This window comes from Aegilops tauschii, chromosome 5, assembly GCF_002575655.3.
Source record: "Aegilops tauschii subsp. strangulata cultivar AL8/78 chromosome 5, Aet v6.0, whole genome shotgun sequence".
Lineage (NCBI taxonomy): Eukaryota > Viridiplantae > Streptophyta > Magnoliopsida > Poales > Poaceae > Aegilops > Aegilops tauschii.
This window is the reverse complement of record NC_053039.3, coordinates 578,903,858-578,918,603: the sequence shown is the minus strand read 5'-3', so window position 1 is coordinate 578,918,603 and position 14,746 is coordinate 578,903,858.

Sequence of the window (14,746 nt, the reverse complement as noted above, 5' to 3'; positions counted from 1 at the left end):
TACAATGGTGGTTTGCTTTGGAATACAAAAGGGGAAACCCTTTTTCGGTAAGCGGACATGCTGGATGACGGTGAAGTATGAGCTTGTTCACTCTGTGTGGTGCATATACATATGCTTGCATGCTGTCAATGCTTAGTGAGCTCTGTTTCATCGGCAGTGTCATGTTTCCCTCTTATGTCTTTCGGTGTTAATGTGTTACACACTGAATTTTCTGAGGCTGAATTTGGTACCGGCTGAAACTGAATCACTTTGTCTGTACTCTCTCTCGTGTCTCTGAACTGAAGTACAAGTCGCAACATCGGTATAGCACATTGTCCGTCAGCTAAGCCTAGGGCTTCTTTTCGATTCTTGAAATATATGCGGTAGAGGGAGAAAGGAAGGCGCGGCATTTTATCTCTGTATCCGAATTTATCCCGTCCTATTTCGTCCATTGTCTTGTCACTGCCTCTGGCTTCTAATGATTTGAACTCACTAGAAAAATTGCCCGTGCGTTGTAACGGGAGAACAAACACCTCGTACTGTATTCCTAGATGGAATGATCAGCTTGACAAAACCACTGCACATGACGTGCATCACCGATGGCGTCCAGGCCCATGCACCATTGCTAGCGGCAGGTTTACATGAGCTCGCCCTATCCACCGGTCCCATGCAATTCAGCGCGTACCGTATGCGGTTTTCCTATGCTTCATCGTCATATGTCTGCAAGGCCACGGGATCACGCGCACCCCTGCTGTTCGTCCACCCCAATCCCCTGCACCGCGTCACTTATAGGCAGGTCCACTGGATTTGTCTTTTGACGGTGTCTTCCACAACCCTCCTGTCTATCCATCACACCATTCGTCCACGGCGATCCTCCCATTGACCGATGCAGACACCATGGCTCATGGGGATCGAACTCAAGCATGCACTTGACGGACTTGACAGTGTACCTCATGTCCTCATCATACACCCCTTTTGTGCGAGCATTGCTTCATACGACATCTCGATGGGAAGTGGAACACGTTTATCTTGTTGGCTGCCATGGCGGTCGATGGTCCGGAGGATGTCGACTCCGAGAAGCGTGTGGCGGGGCTGCTCACCACCGAGGTGGAGTATGCGCAGGTGAGCCGCTCGACTTCGGCCCCATATGAGAGTAGCAGACTGGATTTTCGGCGGCTAACGGCAGCTGCTTGAGGTGCACAGGCAGGTGAGCATGCCAGCGCGATCACCAGGCAGCCGACGGTGTGGCACTAGCTTTGCGCTAGTGTCTCCGTGCGCATGTGTTTCAAGCCTGCAATCGAGCGTATATTCGCTTGTGTTGTTCAAGCTTGTAGCCAACGAAATCAATCAGCTAGCTAGCCTAATGTGATCAATCCAGGAGCCTGCTTAGCGATTTGTACGTGAAAATCTTAGCAAGTTTGGTGAGCACTGACTTCACGTGGACGCCTTAGGCTCCAGTTCCATGCACGGCGATCACATGCATGTTGGGTGTTCATGCAGCCGAGAGGAGGCTGGCTCCCGCCAGCGGCCGCGTCAACCACCACGGTGGTAAGGAGCTCCGGCACTTCTGATCCTCCGTAGACTCCATCATGCTGATGAGGTACACCTAATCCGATCTATTCCTTTCTATTTCAAGGCGCGTGTGATTTTCTCGTCCAAAGATGTGTTCAGGTACATATGATTCAATCTCTTTCCTTTAGTTGTGAAGGAGTTCAACCTAGGAAAAAAAAGAGAACGTGGTGAAGGAGGACAACTTACAAAAATTTCGAGCTCGTGCCGTCGCGCGACACGAGTATGTGAAGAACATGATGAATCCTAGTACCAATACGTAAAAGAACAGGACAAATCAAAAAAGTGTTAGGGGAGCGAAACATCATGGGTTTTCTACAAAATAGCATGACGGACCAAAAATACCTATTTTCTTTATTAGTATAATATATAGGTATAGATATATATAGGTATATGCATAGAAAGCAGCGGGGATTACCAATGGATAGCTGGATTACGGCATGGACTCCATGGCTAACATGGGCTCACCGTGCACCTCACTTATACACAGAGTATATGCCATGCCAAGGAAAGCGCATGACATTAAGCCGTTCATGAAACAAAATTGAATTTAAGAGCAGAAATCCGTTTCGGTGCCCTGGCTCGGCCACACGCATGTCAGGTGGTTGCCCCTCTCGGGCGGTTTTCCGACCGCGCGCCCATCCGGTTGCCCCGGCGCTCTACGGCGTTGACCGGCACCGAGAGGGGGTAGGCCATAGTGAATATCTGCTTCTTCGTGTTACAGCAGGTCATTGTGAGATGCCATACCAAGTTTGAGCCAATTCTGTCACATGATCGCCCACCGCCAGCTTGATCTGGGGGGACGAACACAACCAGTCATGGACCTTACCACCCGTCTATCCGGTGTATGATGCATTTGCCACGTCAAGGATGTGCACTGAGTATTTAAACACCACACCACCCTTTCATACATATATTTGGGCCACACACATGTCGGGATGGTTGCCTCCCGCCCCCCTCGGGCGGTTTTCCGACTGCGCGCCCATCCGGTGGCCTGGGCGGTCTACGGTGTTGAACGGCACCGACAGGGGACAGGGCACGGTGGATAAATCCTTCTCTTTGTTATGGGAGGTCCTTGTTTTCAAAAAAAAATACTTTATAATGCTTAGAAGTTGAGATTTAAAAAAAATTCTAACCCAAAGCAAAAGTCATAAAAAGTCATGACATTTTGAAATATTAGTCATAAAAAGATATGAAATATCGTACACAAAAAGAGAGGGCCAAAGAAACACACAAAAAACAAGAAACTAAGATGTGACACATTCTTTTCCGAGCCGTGATAAGAAGCTCTCGGAAATACTTAACCTTTCCGAGAGGGCCGCTCGGTACATGTCCTAACCCTAGATCTAGGGGACTTCTCCGAGATTGGCCATGCTCGGTAATATGTGTTTCTATTTTTTTTCATCTCCTTTGTTTTCTTACATGCTTGTCAAACCACCTTACTTTCTTTTCTCTTTTTCAAATGGCCCGGGAGGTTTTTCGACCGTTCACCCATCCGGCGACCCGGGCGGTCTCCGGCGTTGATCGACACCGAGAGGGGGTACAGCACTGTGAATACCTGCTTCTTCGTGTTACACAGGTGATTGTGAGATGCCAGACCAAATTTGAGCATATTCTCTCACAGGATCGCCCACTGTCGACTCGATCTCCGGGGACTAACACAACAAGTCCTGGACGTACCTGTCCGTGTGTCCTATTTGTGAGGCATCTGCCACGTGCAGGATGTGCCTTTGGTATTTAAACACCACACAATCCTTTCATACATATGTTTGGGCCACACACATGTCCGGGTGGTTGCCCCCCCTACCCCCTCTCGGGCGGTTTTCCAACCGCGCGCTCGTCTATGGCCCCGGCGGTCTACGGCGTTGACTGACACCAAGAGGGGGTAGGCCACGGTGAATACCTGCTTCTCCGTGTTACGGCGGGTCATTGCGTCGGCTCGATCTAGGGGACGCACACAACCAGTCATGGACCATCCCGCCCGTCTGTCCAGTTTGTGAGGCATCTGCCACGATAAGGATGTGCATTGGATATTTAAACCCTACGATAAGGATTGTGTGCACTATTGATTTAGGGAAACGTTTTCCACCCGTGCGCCAAACGAGGCGGGCTGCCCCCCCCCCCCCCTCAGATTTGCTTCTTTTTTTTTTTCTTTCTCCAAGTGCAAAGAGTTGATAAAGAAAGAAAGATAAAACACGGCATCCATGCCTCTGCTTCCGTGGAGTTGTGTGTATCTCGACAGGGCCAACAGGCTGTGGTTGATAAAAATGGAGTGACTTATCTTGCAGTCGGACATGGTGGCGAAGGATGAGCTTGTTCAATGTGTGTGATGCATATATGTCTGCTTGGGCTGCTCAGCATGATCCATCCATGCCTCTGCTCCTATTGCTTTGCGGTTTATATGGTGCCCAACGTGCATTCCAGTGCTGCCCCGGGGAGAAACGAACAGTGAGCCAGTAGTGTATGTAATCACTTGTTTCCATCTACCGTCTTTCGGTCTCGGTGTCACCACGTTGCGCACTAAATTTTCTGAGGCGGAATTTGGTACTGGCTGAGACTGAATAGCCCTCTTTCTGCACCGTCTCTCTGGTGTCTATGCAGTACAAATTGAAATGCCCTTAACCCTACAAAGTATAGAAAAAGGTATAAACTAGGTGTGTTTTCTTTACTTAACTTGCATTTTTCCCTCTTAGGACGAAAGCTCTGGCTAGGATTTGTTTTTCATAAACTTGGTATTAATACATTAAAGTCGTGGTAGGCTGGCTGCATCGCTTGTTTAAAGCTCATTGCATCCGGCCTACCCAAGGACAAGTCTTATGGCCAAGGGACTCTGAGCTATTTATTGATCTATCAGAGGACCAACAAGTTGATACCACTGTCTACCATCGAAGTATCTTATAAGGAGCGGTGCTTCCCTGAGCGAAAGATGAATACCTTGCTAGACATTTTCGTTTTCCATCTCAAAATTATTCAATTACATTACATTTTCGTTTTCTATCTCAAAATTATTCAACTACATTTCATACATCATTTCTTGTGTCTGGATTGATGCTAGAGATTTGAATTTGATAAGCATAGGCATAGGAGACACCAGGAATTGCCAACGGATGCATCTTAGTTATGCAGAGGCCGGGTGTGTGCTCATGCTGTTTTGTATCTACTTGATGCTTCATTTTGAGTCAATAAAATCCACTCTTTATCGAAAAAGGAATTGCCAACGGATATTCGGAATCACAGCATACACCCCTGACAAAAAGGCACCCATTTCTCTCTATATATTTATTGTTTGTGTCCACGACGAAGGAGCAGGTGCAGATGTTGGACTAATCGATGGAATGACCTTCTGACGCCCGCTGCTTGAAAGCACCACGATACAATGCACCAAGGGCGGCGAAGGGATCGACGAGCTGGTGAGCATTCTAATGGCGAACGGGGTCAGGCTGGACAAGATACATGTCACCGTTCCACAAATCACAAGCATGAACCGTGATGATTTTGACAGCTGTTCACTGAATTATTCTCATTCCTTTTGTTCTGGCGCCCAACTTGCTTTGTTCCGAGACTCCTTTGACAGACTGTCTATGTATATGGTCTACTGATTTAGATCTTCTGTAGTTGTGCTGGTGTAGCATATCTTTGGATTGTTCTGCATCATGTGGACAGTGTTCTCTCTCTGTCTCTCATATGCAGGGTTAGCTTAGGGCCAACTAATCTGCGAAGAAGGGGAAGGGTAACTAAACTTGATAATCCTGAATAACAGGCATAGAAGTACTGCTTTCATCTAAAATGCAGAATTTCAGATGTTGTGCTGCTTCGTATCGCAGAACTAGACGAACACAGGCACAAAAACTTTTATAGCCAAGGGCCCTTGTCGTGCCCTTCTTTATCTCTCTTTTTATTTTCTGCTTTCTCCCAATTGTTACAAAACTCACGCAGGGCTGTATATTTATATACATGCCCAACCGACCTAACCTGACCTAAATCCATACGGATACAAAGTCCTAGCAGACTTATATTCCTAATCTAATTTCACGGCAACGCTGATCACCCTATTAGACTTAGCTACTAAACCTAACAGCACACCATAAGAATCCTAACCGGACTAGACTCCAACGTGTTTACAAAACTCAAGATTATTTCTGAAAGCTGAATAAAACTGTTGCTTATTAATGATTTGGTGCGGCATACAAGAGTATATAAGAGGGTACAAACCGACTTGGGGTAGGGGTACAAAACTGACTTGGACTAGAAGTCGTATACCATAATGACTACTCTAACACCCCCCCGCAGTATCAACGGCAGGCTCGACGACATTGAGACTGAAACAGATATCTTGAAACGGCTTAGTAGGCAGTGCCTTGGTGAAAATGTCAGCAAACTGAGCCGTAGAGGGAACATGAAGCACCCGAACCTGACCAAGAGCAACCTTTTCACGAACAACATGAATATCAATCTCAATATGCTTTGTGCGTCCGTGTTGAACTGGATTGCTGGTCATGTAGACTGCTGATATGTTATCACAGCAGACAATAGTGGCCTGCTCAATAGGCCTGTGTAGCTCGGAGAGTAACTGCCGAATCCAGATTGTATCTGCAACGGCATGTGCCACAGCGCGATACTCAGCCTCGGCAGACGAACGTGAGACTGTAACCTGTCTTTTCAAAGACCAAGAAATCAAATTGTTACCAAGAAAAACACAAAAACCGGAAGTGGACCTTCGAGTGTCAGGACAACCAGCCCAGTCTGCATCAGAGTATGCGGTAAGCGAGTTTGGAGAAGAATTATTGAGGTGGAGACCATGATTGAGAGTTCCTTTTAAATACCAAAGAATGCGTTTAACATGATTATAGTGAGGAACCCGGGGATCAGGCATATAGAGACATGCTTGTTGAACAGCAAAAGAGATTTCAGGACGAGTAATGGTGAGATATTGAAGAGCACCTGTTAGGCTACGATAGAGAGTAGGATCGGAAAATGGTTCACCGGTAGCCGAAAGTTTAAAACTAGTATCGACAGGAGTGCGAGATGATTGACAGTCAAGCATACCAGCACGATTAAGAAGATCAAGAATATACTGGCGTTGGAAAAGAAAAAGGCTGGAGGAATCTCGAACAACAGCAATGCCTAAGAAATGATGAAGGAGTCCTAGGTTAGTCATAGAAAATTCAGATCTAAGAAGAGAGACAATATGATCTAAGAACTTTTGAGAGGAGGCGGTAAGAATGATATCATCTACATAGAGAAGTAAATAGGCAGTGTCATAAGTTTGATGATACACAAAAAGAGAGGTGTCGGAGAGAGATGGAGTGAAGCCTATTGTTTGAATGAAGGAGGAGAAGCGTTGAAACCAAGCTCGTGGGGCCTGTTTAAGACCGTAGAGAGATTTCTGAAGAAGACATACATGAGTTGGAAAAGATGGATTTTCAAAACCCAGAGGTTGCTGGCAGTAGACAGTTTCTTGAAGGGAACCATGGAGGAAAGCATTTTTAACATCAAGTTGGTGAATGGGCCATGAAGAGGAGACAACAACACTAAGAACGGTGCGAATGGTGCTAGGTTTAACAACAGGAGAGAAGGTTTCTTCGTAATCAATTCCTTGTTGCTGAGAAAAGCCACGACAAACCCACCTGGCTTTATATCGTGAGAGGCTCCCATCGGAGTGGAACTTTTGGCGAAAAATCCATTTGCCAGAAACAATATTTGTATTGGGAGGACGAGGAACAAGTTGCCAGGTGTTGTTTTGAAGTAAAGCATTATATTCTTCTTGCATGGCAGCGGCCCAATTGGGATCAAGTAGAGCAGTTTTGTAATTCTTTAGAAGAGAAGTGAGAGATACGGAGGTATGAAGGTTTAGGCGGTCTTGGGGTTGATGAAATCCTGATTTGGCCCTAGTACGCATGCGATGATCATTAATCGGGGCTGCTGTAGGAATAGCACGAGGGGGTAAGGTGGGTACTGGTGAGTCCGGCGCAGCGGAAGAGTCGGACGAAGGAGTAGGGCTGGGTGGTGGAGTGGGAGTAGGGGCCGGGGGTGTTGGGGAGGGAGCAGGGGTCGGGGGTGTTGGGGACGTCTCGGGTGGGGTGAGTGTATGGTTGGGATTGGCTATGGTGGGTGTTAATGGTGGTGGTGATAAGTTGTGTTCGGCAGGTAGGGGAGTATATAGTTGGAAAAGACGGGGAGAGGGGGTGTTTGCAGAGCTAGGGGTGTTGGATGGTGTAGTAGTGCGTTGTGAGAAAGGGAAAATGTGCTCAGCAAACGTGACATGACGAGAGACATGAACGTGTCCGGTGTGAAGGTCGAGACAGCGATAGCCTTTGTGCTCGTCAGAGAAGCCGAGAAAAGCACATGGGATAGAGCGTGGTGAAAATTTATTTGCAGAAGTGGCGTAGGCATTGGGAAAACAGAGACAGCCGAAAACACGAACCGCGGAGTAGTCGGGGTGGGAAAGAAAGAGGGAATAATAGGGAGTAGTGTTGGGTTTAGTTTTAGAAGGTCGAATATTTAGAAGGAAGGTGGCCATGTGTAGGGCTTCAGCCCAAAACTTGGGAGGCATAGATGACTGAATGAGGAGAGTGCGAACTATATCATTGAGGGCGCGAAGAGAGCGTTCTGCTTTACCATTTTGAGGGGAGGTGTAGGGACATGAGAACCTAAGCAGGATGCCATGTTGTAAGAAGAAAGTACGATTTTTAATGTTATCAAACTTGCGACCATTGTCACATTTGATAAAGCGAATTGGGAGGAAGAAGTGAACAGACACATAGTGTTGAAAATTAAGGAAAAGAGAATGGACCTCGGATTTGTTGCGTAGAGGAAAAGTCCAGACAAAGTGGGTGAAATCATCTAGGATAACAAGGTAGTATTTAAAACCCGAAACACTTGCAATGGGAGAGGTCCATAAATCACAATGTATTAATTCAAAGGGATAAGTGCTACAAAAACTAGAGGAACTAAAGGGAAGACGCACATGTTTGCCTAATTGACAAGACTCGCAAAACACAGAATTATGAGAGTCCCTATTACATGGTATGGTAAATTCACTAAGCATAGAAGCTAAGACGGCGGGGTTGGGATGGCCCAAGCGACGATGCCAGAGATCGACGGAGGCCAGCATGGATGTTGGAGGGGTGGCGGCAGGAACTCCATTAAGAAACGTCGCAGGTGAGGGCGGCATCGGAAGCAGTGCCGGCGGATACGATGGTGAAGGCAGTAGGGCCGACTGGGAAGTGTAGTAGGCATTGGCCGGCTGTGGTGGGGGTGGCGTCGGGAGCAGGGCCGGCTGAGGTGTGTAGTAGGCGCCGCCGTCGGTGCTGTAATGACCATAAGGAGCATACGTCGGGGCGGCGTGATAGGCATTGGCCGGCTGTCGGGGGTTGAGAACCCCGGGAGCACCAGTAGGCCGCCGAAGGCCGGGTTGCCAGGCACCTGAGTATGCCGGCGGAGCACCGAGGGTGGACGGAGCGGACCAGGGCATGGGCCATGCTTGAACAAGCCCCGTCCAAGGATCATGAGGAGGCCGCCATGCAACCGCAGATGGAGCACTGGTGGGTGGTGCAGGACTCGGTGCTGGTGATGTCGTAGGCGGAACCGAACGAGTCGACGGCGGCCTGTAGATAGGGTTTTTGCCGCGGTAGTTCGGACTAGGACGCCAGCCTGGGGGCGGTTGAATAGATGACGATGCAGACGGCCTGGCGGCAGGAGCCGGCCTGGAAGGCGGCGCTGGTGTAGACGACAGAGGAGGACGAGCCGCAACATGAAAGACCTTGGGGCGAGAGTCCTTGCGAGCTTGTGTTTCCGCCGCGAGTTGTAGCAAGGAACGAACTTCAGCGAAGGTAGGAGGGGGCCGTATCATCGGTATGAACGAGGCTTGCTTGTCAAAGTCTTCGCTGAGGCCGACGACGACGATATTGATTAGCTGTGAGTCGCTAACTGTATCGCCGAGTTCGCGGAGCTCATCACCAATGGTCTTAACGCGTTGGCAGAACAGGTTCACCAGGGTGTCTCCTTGCACCATATTGCGAAGCTCGGTGTGGAGAGCGTTTTTCCGAGCGTCGGTGTTGCTTTGGAAGAGCTGACGGAGGGAGTGCCAGATGTTGGCAGCGGTGGCGCCGTCGTGATCGAGCATGTTGAAGATCTCGGTGGTGATGCGGGTGTAGAACCACTGGACGATCGCGAGATCGTCTTTTAACCATTGCGGATCGTCGGGGCGGGGAAGACAGTTGGCGGCGACATGCGAGCGCAGGTTGCAGCGGCCGAGGTGGAGATCGAAGAGATGTCTCCAATGGTAGTAGTTGTGGGCGGCAAGATCAAGAACTATGGGGATGTAGGGGCTGACGTCGGAGATTATGTCAGCAAGAGATATTGGTGCGGCGAGGATGGGGCAGGGTAGTTTTGTGGAGCTATGGTGAGGGCCGAGAGAGAAGCGGCCGCGGCGTTGGCAGCCTTGGCGATGAGTGCGGCCCGTCGCTCGAAGTAGCTGGGCGGCGGCGGCGGCGGTGGCGTTGGCGGAGCCATACCCTAAACCCTGGGACCGGTATCTGATACCATGAAAGCTGAATAAAACTGTTGCTTATTGATGATTTGGTGCGGCATACAAGAGTATATAAGAGGGTACAAACCGACTTGGGATAGGGGTACAAAACTGACTTGGACTAGAAGTCGTATACCATAATGACTACTCAAACAATTTCTAACATTCTCTCCCTAATCTTAACATTTTGTCTTTAGTGCTCCTCCGATCCTGGCTTGTCGATGATTCACCTCTTGTCGACTCATCCTCTCGCATCACGACAAGTTAAATTGTTAGGCTTCATTGATCGCAACAGTCATTGCTAATTATAAGCATATTCGTGTGCATCTTCCAGTGTTGTTCCGGAGAAATGAACAGTGAGCACTGTTTCCTCGCTTAGACACTAGTATCATGTGTGCTGTTTTTCAACGTCACTGGTTTTTTTTTTTTTGCAGGGAAGCTGAGACTTGTTTTTCTGCAGTACAAATTGCCCTATCAATATAGCAGATTGTATGTGTTATCTATACGTCTGTCTGTCCTAGCTAGGGATTATTTTTGGTCTTGAATAGATGCGGTCGAGGGAGATACTTCTATGTCGGAATTTATCCAGTCTCATTTATTGCATTATCTTGTTGATGTCCCTAAATTCTGTTGGAAATATGAGCAATTTATCGAATAATTTTATTAACAGAAATACTAGATAAAGCACGACTAGTATAGCAGTGATAAAACAAGTCATGTGATTTGACAGAGAGAAGGTAAATAGCATCTGCATATATGAACTAGAACTGAACACATCTAGAACAGACACTAGAGTAAGAAGTTGTGACAGAACCTCTAACAGGAAGAGTATGAGAACGTACGGAACGGGAGCAGATGCACCGGTCTTGAGGTCGTGTCCTCGCCAGCCATGTCGTCGAGGAGGTTGTCGACGTCGGGGAAGAAGTCATCGTCAGGGAAATAGTCGTCGGAGTCCGGGGCGTCCGTGACGAAGAAGTCAGTAGTCGCGCTGAGCGCTCCCCAAAAACCTTATCACCCTTCTCCCGTATAGGACTCAAAGAGGTGGGTTTCGGAGGCCTACTGTCCCGACCTGCGGTGCACGCCGCAAGCCGGGATGGGGAAGAACGTAGCAGCAGCGCAATGCTCAGGAACTTGTGGCGAGAGGAAGAAGAGGTTCTGGTGCGTCTCTCTGAGAGGAGCGACCTCCCTTTTATAGGCGCAAGAGAAGGAGGCGAGAGGCTGCGATGGGAGCTGAAGAGAACGAGGGAACGAACAGGCAGCAGGCAAAAAGGTGCGTCGTTCGTATTCAATCTCCACTACAGCAAAAATGTTTCAGCTTCCGCGTGACCTTTCGTATACCCGTCGTGCGTGGCAAAAATTTAGACATCGGCTCGGCTCATTCCCGCAACCCGCGGCGCGGCGCGGCGTGACGAGGCGGGCGGCGGAGGAGGAGCGCGCATGGATGGCCCTCTTGTTCTCATCCTCATACATGTGGAGAAATAGCCTCCCCTATAAAGAGGTCCAACTCCCTCTAAACTAGCATTGTGGGACTAAAATTTAGTTCCACCTCTTGCCTTGCACGAATGGGCTGTGTGGGCATCTAGGATTTATTAGGAATTTCTGAAACTGTTATTGGGCTAGGCCCAAAATAGACAAAAATTCCAGCAATCCCCCACCAGATCCCAGAGGCACACAAAATTTGCCTTTGGTTCCAAAACACTGTTTTATATACCGGTACTATAATGGAGACTGTTAAGTTGAACTTCCACCTAGAACTCTATGCTACACTAGTAAGCAACTTGGACAGTGGACAGGGCCTTGAACTGCAAGTTTTCTGCGAATCTAGCTTCACATAAAGCCTTGACCGATACGTGGCTACCATGGGTCTTCCCCGCGGGTGAAGCTTATGCGTCATACTCCGAGACCTTTCATGAGTTTACTAGAGAGAACCCTACTCTCATAGATTGCGACGTTTAACAATCAGACTCATATAGGTGCGTTTTTCAAAAGATGTTCTGCAGGACGACATCTCTGCTTCAATGAGCTACTTAGAACACATTAAGATATACATCAACCTGCCATGCAGATTAGGAGAGAATTGCATCTTCATGGAGTGGTATTAATAGTAAGGATACTCTCCTCTCAGTTGACCAACAGCTTGTCTTCCACATCTAATTCACGGGATCTCCGATCACATAGACTAGGTTACCACTGTGAACAACTCATATTGTGGGTCTCATACCCATCTCCCTCGATGCATTATCTATCACATTACGTGATAGACCCTTAGTAAAAGGATCTGCCAGAATTTAGACGTTTGGATATAATCCAATGCAATAACTCCGGAATTTCTCATTTTCCTGACAGACTTTAACCTTCTCTGAACGTGTCTTGATGACTTCATGTTATCCTTTGAGCTGCTCACTTTCGTGATCACAGTTTGATTGTCGCAGTTCATAAGGATACCCGATACAGGTTTCTCAACAACCGGCAAGTCATTCAAGAGCCGGCGAAGCCAATCTGCCTCGACCATAGCTGTATCTAGTGTTGTGAGTTCTGCTTCCATTGTTGACCTCGTTAAGATGGTCTGCTTACAAGACTTCCAAGAAACAGCGCCACCTCCATGAGTGAATACATATCCGCTCGTGGCCTTTATCTCATCAGCATCTGAGATCCAGTTTGAGTCACTATACCCTTCAAGCACCTTTGGGTGCCCGGTGTAGTGAATTCCATTATTCGCAGTGCCTTTAAAATAACACAAAACTCTCTCTACAGCTTTCCAATGCACATCTCCTGGTTTTGAGACAAACCGACTCAGTTTGCTAACAGCAAAAGAGATGTCAGGTCTTGTAGCACTGGCTAAGTACATAAGCGAGCCAATAATCTGAGAATATTTGAATTGATCTCTAGCAATTCTTCGATTCTTTCGAAGTAACACACTCGCATCATATGGTGTTGGAGAGGGCTTGCAGCCACTATAGCCAAAGCGACTCAAGATCTTTTCCACATAGTGAGATTGAAGCAATGTAATGCCACCATCATCGTCTCTCAACAACTTGATGTTCAGAATGACAACGGCCACTCCTAAATCCTTCATCTCAAAACAACGAGATAGAAAATCCTTGACCTCCTTAATAACATTCAGATTTGTTTCGAAAATCAGTATGTCGTCAACATACAAGAAAAGGATAACTCCCTCGCCCCCACCATGGCGATAGTACACACATTTGTCAGCTTCGTTTACAACAAAGCCTGCAGATGTTAAAGTTCTTTCAAACTTCTCATGCCACAGTTTGGGTGCTTGCTTGAGTCCATACAAAGACTTCAGCAACTTGCACACTTTTTCTTCCTGACCATCTAGTACAAACCCATCTGGTTGTTCCATATAAATTTCCTCGTCCAACTCTTCATTTAGGAAAGCAGTCTTAATATCCATTTGATGAACGAGAAGACCATGTGAGGCAGCTAGTGAAAGTAGAACTCGAATAGTGGTCAGTCGAGCCACAGGTGAGTAAGTATCAAAGAAGTCTTCACCTTCCTTTTGGGTATAACCCTTAGCCACGAGCCGAGCCTTGTACTTTTCAATAGTATCATCAGGCCTAAGCTTCTTCTTGAATACCCATTTGCATCCTATAGGTTTGCACCCATAAGGACGATCAGTTATCTCCCAAGTTTCATTCGCCAAGATAGAATCCATCTCGCTACGAACCGCTTCCTTCCAGTAGTCAGCATCTTCAGATGCATAGGCCTCTGAAATAGAACTGGGAGTGTCATCTATGAGATACACAAGAAAATCATCACCAAAGGACTTTGCAGTCCTCTGTCTCTTGCTCCTAGCAGGAACTTCATTGTTCTTCTCCACAGGACTTTCAAAGTGTTCCATCGAAACAGCAGGTTCGGTAATTGTAACTGGTTCCTGATTCGATGAACTAGGCATCTCCTGATTAGATGAGGTAGTCATATCCTTCATGGAAAAGATATCTTCAAAGAAAGTCGCATCATTCGACTCCATGATTGTACCGACATGCATGTCGGATACCTCAGATTTTACAACCAAGAATCTATAACCAATGCTATGAAAAGCATATTCCGGGAAAACACAATCCACGGTCTTTGGTCCAAGTTTGCGCTTCTTTGGAATTGGCACATTGACTTTCTCCAAACAACCCCATGTTCGTAGATAAGAGAGCTTTAATCTTTTCTTCTCCCATTCCTCGAATGGAGTTATCTCTTTATTCTTTGTGAGAACTCGGTTTAGGACATGACATGCAATCAATATTGCCTCCCCCCACCATGCCTTGGAGAGACCCGATGTGTCTAACATGGCGTTAACCAAATCAGTTAGAGTACGGTTCTTTCTTTTGGCTACCCCATTTGACTGAGGTGAATAGGGAGGCGTCCTCTCATGGATTATACCATGTTCCACACAAAAAGCATCAAATTCATTGGAAAAATACTCTCCACCACGGTCGGACCTAAGCCTCTTGATTTTCCGATCAAGTTGGTTTTCCACTTCAACTTTATAGATCTTGAAAAAGTTCAAAGCCTCATCCTTAGACTTCAGAAGATACACACAGCAGTATCTAGTGGAGTCGTCAATTAACGTCATGAAATATTTTTTTCCACCTTTTGTCAAAACACCATTCATTTCACATAGATCTGAATGTATGAGCTCTAGTGGTGCAAGAT